The sequence below is a fragment of the Benincasa hispida genome, chromosome 7, assembly GCF_009727055.1.
Source record: "Benincasa hispida cultivar B227 chromosome 7, ASM972705v1, whole genome shotgun sequence".
NCBI lineage: Eukaryota > Viridiplantae > Streptophyta > Magnoliopsida > Cucurbitales > Cucurbitaceae > Benincasa > Benincasa hispida.
The window spans coordinates 16,991,790-17,001,423 of record NC_052355.1 but is presented as its reverse complement, the minus strand read 5'-3'; positions in this window follow the sequence as shown (position 1 = coordinate 17,001,423).

Here is a 9,634-nt window from a genome sequence, read left to right as displayed (position 1 = left end):
AATGTACAATACAATATAAAAATGTACAATATACAATAAACTAGGGCATACCCCAGTATCATCTCCCACTTGCCCTAGGCAAGATGCCGCATGTCCCGCAGACCCAGACTTTCCAGGTGACCCTCGAACACTTTAGTCGTGAGGGCCTTTGTAAAGGGATCAGCAACATTGTATTCTGTGTATCCTATAAGGATTAGATCCTTAGCTCCATACATAAGTATGTAGTCCCTCGTTCTTTGAAGATACTTGAGGATCGTCTTGACCACCATTCAGTGATCAAATCCTGGATTGGACTGATACCGACTGACAATCCCTACTACATAGCAAATGTCGGGCCTGGTACATAACATTGCATACATCAAGCTTCCTACAGCAGAAGCATAGGGAATCCATCTCAAACTCTTGAGGTGTCTTAGGACAATGATCCTTAGACAGTACGATTTCATGCCTGAAAGGTAACAAACCCCTCGTGGAATCCTGCATCCTGTACCTAATCAACATTTAATCAATGTACAATGCCTGAGACAAGGCTAACCATTTATTCTTGCGATCCCGAATGATCTGGATCTCGAGAACATACTGTGCCTCACCCAAACTTTCATTTGGAACTGGACAGCTAGCCAACTTTTAATGTCAGTCAGATATCCTACATCATTCCCAATGAGTAGGATATTATCCACATACAGTACCAGGAAAGCTACTAAGTTGTTGATGACCTTTAAACACAAGGCTCATCAACGTTCTAGTCAAAGCCAAACGACTTGACAACAGTGTCAAATCTGATGTTCTAAGATCGAGATGTTTGTTTTAGCCCATAAATGGACCTATTAAGCTAGCAAACTCTTTGCTCTTGATCTGGAACTACGAACGCCTCTAGTTGAGTCATATAGATGGTCTCCTCAAGATTACCATTCAGAAAGGCAGTCTTGATGTCCATTTGCCATATTTCATAATCATAAAAAGTGGCTATGGACAGGAGAATTCTGATAGACTTTAGCAGAACAACAAGTGAGAAAGTTTCCTTATAGTCAACTCCCTCAACCTAGGTATAACCCTTTGCCACGAGTCTAGCCTTAAAGGTTTGCACCTTCCATCTACACCTCTCTTTCGCTTATAGATCCACTTGCACCCAATATGTTTGACCCCATCAAGTGGATCAACAAGCTTCCGGACGTTATTGAAATACATAGACTCCATTTCCTAGTTCATGGCCTTAACCCATTCATATTTGTCAACATCCTCCATTGCTTTCTTAAAAGACAACAGATCCTCAATCCCATCATTCGTAATCACGTTTTGGGCTTCATTCAAACCCATGTAGCGATTCGGTAGGTTCATGACCCTCCCACTACATCGAGGCAGTCTCAACTCTTGAACTGGTTGACTAGATGTTCTGACCTCGATAACTCTTGTTGATCTGTCGGCCTGTTCAACAACTCTTGTTGAACACTCAGCAGTCTCAGTCTCACTTGAGATCTCACGTAAAATGAGCTTACTTCGTGGCTTATGATCCCTCATGTGATCTTCTTCCAAGAAGATAGCATTAGTGGAAACAAACACTTTGTTCTCACTTGGATCATAGAAGTATCCTCCTCTCGTTTCCTTGGGGTTGCCCACAAAGAGGCAAACATTCGAACGCGGTTCCAACTTCTTTGGGTTAGTCACTAGCACATGTGCTGGATAGCCCCAAATCCTGAAGTGGCGTAAACTACCTTTACAGCCTCTCCATAACTCAAAAGGTGTTTAAAAAACACTTTTCGAGGGAACGTTGTTCAGGATATAACATGCAGTATACATTGCATAACCCCAAAACGTGTCTAGAAGATGAGCATAACTCATCATAGACCAAACTGTCCAACAAGGTCCTGTTTCTCCTTTTGATACACCATTCTACTGAGGTGTACCTGGGGCCGAGAGTTGGGACGTAATCCCATGTTCTATCATATAGTTCTGGAATTGGAGGTCCATATACTCTGTAACCTTTTCCAGTAAAATGTCGTTTGGTCATCTTGCCTTCAAGGCATGATTCACATGCCAGCAAGAAGTTTTCTTCTAAACTCTTTAAAAGTCCACTTTTCACCAACTTCTCAATCCTATTGAGGTTGATGTGACCTAACCTTAGATGCCAAAGATGGGTGTTTTCCTTTAGAGAAACCTTTGGTCTTTTAGCTGTTGTATCCATACTGAATATTTCAGTGTTAAACAAGACTTTTATGACTAACGGCCTTAGTACATAAGTTATTTTCCATTGAACCATAACCAATCTCCATTCCATTATTGAAAATAAACACTTTATTCTCAGAAAAGGAGACGGTATAGCCTTATTCAATGAGAGAAATCGAGATTAAGTTCCTCTTAATATGAGAAACTACAAAAACATTATCCAGTAACAGATAACGTTTCTTGTCAATAAATAACTTTAGCCTGCCTACAACAACAGCTGAAACAACCTCACCATTACCGACACAAAGAGTCATCTTTCCCTGTGGCAACGTTTGCCAGGAACTAAATCCTTGGTAAGAGGAACTGACATGATTGGTAGCACCTGAATCAATGATCAAGGCAGAATCATCATTCTCTACCAGACATGTCTCCAAGACCAATAAATCATATTTACTGTCTTGTCTCCTCTTTTGGATAGTAGTGGGATGGAGGTCATTTGCCACAAAATTCATTTCACACGATTCTTTCCATTATAATAAATCGATCATTTTTTAAAAGCTTTAAATGGAAATACTAACGAGTTGCTAAAAAGAAAAACACATTGACCTACGTTAGGTTTTAAACAAATGCCCGTTGTGAAACAAAACAACATCCAATAAGGTTTTAGCAAAACTAACATGAACCCCGTGTGACATCTAGTTTCACAATGACGCTTCAAAGCTTTAGGACAAAAGCCACCGAAGGGAGGTCAGTTATCCCTCCTCTGAATTGTGAAGTTCTCAACCAGTCATTAATAACAGAACTTTTCGAATTATAGACTCAATTGCAAAGTTAATTTCGCCCAAAAACCCAGGGGCCCTTACAATTAACACTTTGTCATACCGTAAGCTTTAATAAAGAGGCAATTTAAACCCGAAACATTCATCAAATCCATCCATAAATGCAGAAAACGGTTAACCACAAATGCAAAAACCCACCATGACTGTTAAAACATTCGATTCAGATCTGTAATTTGGAATATCAGAGAACCTGACTTTGATTCCAATTGAAGAAAATCGGAGACGAGATTTCCATGAGCAGCGAAACAAGACAATTCCAAATTACAATCATGAATCAACAATACATTTACAGTTGACTTCAAAACAAACGGTTATACAATTATACAAAGAAATTATAGCATGAATAAAATCAAATGCATAGAAAGAAAAACTCTACGCACATTGATAGAAACGTCTCCATACTCCGTTGCGTGACTCTAATCGAACAACAGCAACCACGAGCGCTCGATCTACATGATCGCAACATCGTACGAACATTTCACGCTCGTCCTCAATGATCTCCTCGGCCATGATCTCCTCCACCACACGAACTCCTCCGCAACAGCGAACGGCCTCCACAGCACCACAAATTGCCTCCAAAAAACCTCGACGGTGCCGAGTTGAGTTTGACACCACCAACAAGGCGACCTTGGTATTCTCGGTGAGAGAATCTAGAGCGTGGGCTCTGTTTGGACTTGGTATGAGGCAGACAAACGGAGGAAACAACGATCGCATACACAATTGGGCAAGTGGGAGTAGTCGAAGACCTGTCACATAAGTTGATGCTTAATCTTTTAAATAAAACTATGAAATCGCCTAGTAAAAGCTATGCTATTGTTTAGTTCTATCGTTTAACTCGGTCTGTCACCTACAGACTCTACACGATTGTTTACCTTAGGCCAGCGATCGTCTAGCAAATCTATACGATCGTTTAGTAAATATTGCACGATCGTTTAGCTTGCACCTGCACAATCGTTTAGCTCGCCCAGCCATCGTTTAGTAAATCTATATTTACTTGACGACTTCCGTGAGTTTCTTTTCACCAGAGAGAAAACTCAAAATCTTTTCAAACTTTTGAAAAAAAACTTCTTTATCAAAATAGGAAACCACTTTCCTTTTAAACTCATGATTACCATGATCCAATAACCACCCACTACTTTGGTTATTTAAAAGAAAAAGTATTAATTATCCAATAATTAATATTATTATAAATATAAATGATAACCAACTTATCATACTATATTTATAACCTATAGTTTTAATATTCCATCTCATGAAAGATATAAACCATAGTTCTTTTTCTTTTCCATGGTACTTAATGTAAATCTCATTTACATCAATCCTCCACTAGATGTATCTCATACGTCAAACCGACTATATCATATATAATCAAAATACCACTTGTCAATTTGAACATTTCAAATCAACAACAAGAATTGATACTCAACAGAATCCAAGCTACCAAGGGGACCTCATGGACCTGTAGATCCGAAGTTCCAACGGTATGTGAATAATTAACTAAACTCTTTAGTCACGGGATCCACCATCTATTAACTGCCACGCACTCCACTAAAGATCGACAGCTAAACTCTCCTCACTACAAATATATTATGTGTCCATCTTAACCAATCAGCAGTGCGACAATCCTTCATAGATCGCTCGTAAGTACAGCTGGGCCAATAACCGTTATGCCCCTATAGTTACATCTGTCTCCTAAGTACCACTGATCCCTCTAATGAGCATAAGTCATAGTCCTACTATAACTAAGTATTCTCTTTCAAACAGAAGCTGTGTCCACTAAGTTCAAGCCCCGGAATCAGCTCTTAAGGGATCAATCTCTGTACTTATCCCTACTACGGGGAAAGGAGTGAATTCCATATTGTGAATTGAGTTCCCAGATCCTAGATCAGACAAGTCCCCAAAAAGGTAGGCATGTTGAGTTGGCAATCTGGCCACTCTCACCCATACTAATCAAAGGATCGCCCTCAAAGGCAAGAGTTCACAAAACACTCAGGATTGAGGTCGTGTCACCTATGGTCGTTTAGGTGAGATGCAAGTCTTTAGTATCAACGACGTTATATATAGAGTCTAGTGATCTCGTGGTCCAGGTCTTATAAAAACTCTTTGTATAGGACACCCTCGCTCCATGTCTCCACACGAATGGTCAAGATCTACCATCTGTAGTAGTTTACAACACTTGCAAACCTCTACAAAGCGGGTAAATGCCAGAATTAAATAACACTTATTTTATTCATTGAACAATGTTTATCTTTACAAAACAATAAGACTTCAGAAGAATTAGGAGACCAATCCCAACAAATTTAACTCCATGTCGTAAAGGTAGTAGGCACCTTTCGAAGTTCTGCATCGAGTACTTAAGCAACATCTTGTCAATGTACAATGTTTGAGACAACACTAGAACTTTGTTCTTACAATCCCAAAAGATCTGAATACTAAGAACAAACTAAGCCTCTCCCAAATATTTTATTTGGAATTGGGTTGCTAACCAGTTTTTAACTGCAGTTAGTAGTCCTACATCATTCTCAATGAGTAGGATGTCATCTACATACAACACTAGAAAAACTACTGAATTGTTGATGATTTTCTTAGATACAAGGCTCATCAACATTTTGGTCAAAGTTATACAATTTGATCACAGTATCAAACCGAATGTTCCAAAATCGAGATGCCTGTTTCAGCCAATAAATGGACTGATTTAGTTTGCAAACCTTTTGCTTTTGACCTTGGGCTATGAATCCCTCGGGTTGATCTATATAAATGGTCTCCTCAAGTTTACCATTCAGAAAGGCAGTCTTGACGTCCATTTGCCAAATCTCATAATCATAAAATGTGGCAAAGGACAGGAGGATACAGATAGACTATAACATGGCAACAGGCGAGAAAGTCTCCTTATAGTCGACTCCCTCCACCTCGGTATAACCTTTTCCACAAGTTTATCCTTGAAGGTTTGCACCTTCCCATTGGCACATGTTTCCTCTTGTAAATCCATTTGCAACCTATAGGTTTTACCCCATCCGGCTGATGTACAAGATCCCACACTGAGTTGAAGTACATCGACTCCATCTCGAGATCTATGACTTTGACCCATTCATCCCGGTCAACATCCTCCATTGCCTTCTAATAAGACAACAGATCCTCAACGTCGCCATTGGCTACCATAGACAAGATTTCCATGAAACCCAGATAGCGAACAGGTGGGTTCGCAACCCTCTCACTACGTCAAGGTTCCCTCAACTTTTAAGGTGGAACTGACCTACCAGATGAACTATCATCAACAACTCTTGCTAATGAAGCAAACCCTTCAATAACTCTTATCGAAGTTTCAGTAGTTTCGTTGGAAAGCTTACGTAACATGATCTTACTACGTGGACTGTGCTCCCAAATATGACCCTCCTCAAAGAAGGTAGCAATCATAGACACAAACACTCGGTTTTCCATAGGATCATAAAAATAACCCCCTCGTGTACCTTTGGGGTAGTCTACAAAGAGGCACAACCTCGACCGTGGTTCTAATTTCTTTAGAGTATCCTCAAGCACATGTGTTGGGCAATCCTATATGCGGAAGTGACACAAATTAGCTTTACGCCCATTCCACAACTCCAGAGGTGTTGCACAACACTCATGGAAGGAACATAGTTGAGTATATACACTGCAGTCTCTACTGCAAAACACCAAAATGAGTCCGATAGGGAAGCGTAACTCATCATCGATCGAACCATGTCCAACAATGTTCTGTTTCTCCTTTCCACTACACCATTCTGTTGAGGTGTACCCGACGCTGAGAGTTAGGAAACAATTCCATGTTCTATCAAATAGTTCTGGAACCCCGAATCCAAAAACTCTCCACCTTGATTCGATCGAAGTGTCTTAATCCGTCTTTCCAATGCGTTTTCAACTTTGAACTCTCAGAACTTTTCAAAGGATTCAGACTTCTGTTGCATCAAATAAACATACCCATACCTAGAGTAATCATTAGTAAAGGTGATGAAATACTCATAGCTACCCTTGGTGCGTACATTCATCGAACCACAAAGGTCAGAATGCATTAATTCTAGAGGCTCTTTGGCTCGATAACCTTTTCCAGTAAAAGGTATTTTAGTCATCTTACACTCAAGGTGAGATTCGCACACCGGTAAAGAATTTTCCTCTAACTCGCTTAGAAGTCCATTTTTCACCAACCTTTCAATCCTATTGAGATGTGCTCTAATCGAAGGTGCTAAAGTTAGGCATTTTCCTTAGGAGAAATCTTTTGTCGTTTATTTTGAGTTACAACAATTTTAAACATCTCTATGTTATGGAAGGAACTTGTTACTAACAGCCTTAGCATATACAAGTTATTTTTCAGATTTGCTGAACAGATTTCAACTCCATCTTTATGAATAAACACTTTATTCAATTGAAAATTTAGAGTATAATTACACTATATCAGACACTTTACAGAAATCAAGTTCCTTTTTTAACTCGGGAACTACATAAACATCATGTAAAATGTTAAACATCTTCTGTAAAGTCAACTGGACTCCTCCCACTGCCACAGCTGAGACGTCGTGCCCGGTGCCTACTCGCATTGTCATCTCACCAGCCTCCAGTTGCCGCCAGGATCTAATCCCCTGAAAAGAAGAACAAATGTGATTAGGGGTCCCAGAGTCAATAATCAGGGCAGAATCATCATTCTCCACTAAACAAGTTTCCAAAACTAGTAAATCATATTTTCCTTGTTTTGCCTTGGCTTTGGCCTTAGTCTTCTTCTTTTCCTTGATTCAGTGAGGACAATTCCTCTTCCCGTGCCCATCTTCGTTGTAGTGGAAACACTTTACCTTGTCAACTAGCGTTGGACTTTTACCCCACTGGGCGATAGGCTGTGGGTTAGCAGGTGCCTTTCCCTTCCCCTTACCACCCTTCTTCTTATTCCACTTGGAAGTGTTAGAAGTAGAAGGTGTAGACTTCGTTCCTGAGGTCGAACCTTTATGGAATGTCTTTGAAGATGAAGCAATGCCTCACCTCCCTTCTTCTCCTTACTTTTCAACAAGATTTGGAATGTCTGCAACTCGTTGAAGAGAGTTGTAAGTGTATAGTCCACTTTGTTCAGAATCGCATTGTTTACAAAGTGCAAGAAGCTATCTGGCAACGAATGTAGGACTATGCTAACCTGGCTGCCCTCATCGATCCGAGACTCATTCATCTCTGCCACGTTGAAATGGACCATCATATTAAGCACATGTTCTCAAACAGAGGTGCTTTCCTCCATTTTGGAGTTGAAGATGCATTTGAGAGCCTCATGTTTGAGCTGTCCAGATGGTTGTCCGAACATTCCCCATAGGGACTCCATGATCTCACATTCTAAGACCATAGGCTCATGCTTCTTGGCCAAAATGTCGTTAAGACTGGCCAAAAAATAGGCTTGGGCCTTCTCGTTCGCCCGTGTCCAACGCTCATAGGCCTCCCACTTGTCGCACGTTCTGCTCCCACTTACTATGAACATTCTCTCCGTCCACCTTGTTATTGACCTACCTAAATACTATCCTTTAGAGGGATACACCCAGGGTGCCTTGAGGCCAAGGATAGATCTCTTGGTGTGAACATAAAGGGAGAAACGCGAAGAGGTTTAAATGAAGTATCATATACCCCAAGTACCTCCCACTGAATGTTCTACCTAGCGGTTCATTAACTTAGACTATCTGGCTACTGATTTTATCTAAGTCGGTTTAATTTGCTCAAAACAACTCTTATCTTTGAAATTAAACATGTTCAAGTAGTCTCATTAAACTCTTTAATAGATTGTCCTCAAATTTGCATGCATGCATCAAATATATCTAATTCACCTTTCCAGGTAGGTTCCCAGGTAGGGGTGTTCCATTTCCGTCAGCTTAAATACCCCAGCCTAAACAGAACCTGCCTTAGCCAAAAGGTCCCTTATAGATAGATTTGGCACATATTTAATATTTTATTAGTCAATTTAATCCTATTAAACTGATTAAAAGATTAAACCTTAGGTTACTAATCTCATTAGAACCGTGATCTTAGGTCTATCTCTACTAAGATTTAAAACACTTTTAAAACCATGATTCAAGCCTAAGTTCGCATGCATGTCTTTCTTATAGATTTTAGTTCTAATTTCCTTATAACCCTTATAAAAGAAACAACTAAAACCCACACTCATTGCCATGCACAACTAGGTATTTATAACTCTTATAAATTTAACCTATGTGTCATGCTTCATGCAATGTCCATTCATTACTATATATAACTTTTATATACTTGTAATGAACTAAGCAAACATGCGTCCATACACCCTTATACTATAACACTTATAATATAAAGATGAGGCATGTCTATGCTTAATGAATGCATAAATATAACTCTTATATTATATGATGCATGAGTATGCTCTTGTGTAATTTAGATCATGCAAACTCTAATCATAACTCTTATAATATAGAGATGATGCATGACCAATGCATAACCTAAGGTGGGATTTTAACTATATGGAAGACCATAGGACATATAATCAAACATACATTTAAGTAGATTCACCAAAGATTAATGGACCGAGATGAAAAGCCTCAAAATCGGAAATAAAAAACTATCTATTACATTTCTCCATCGAGCAAACCGGTTCACAGACGAACCGG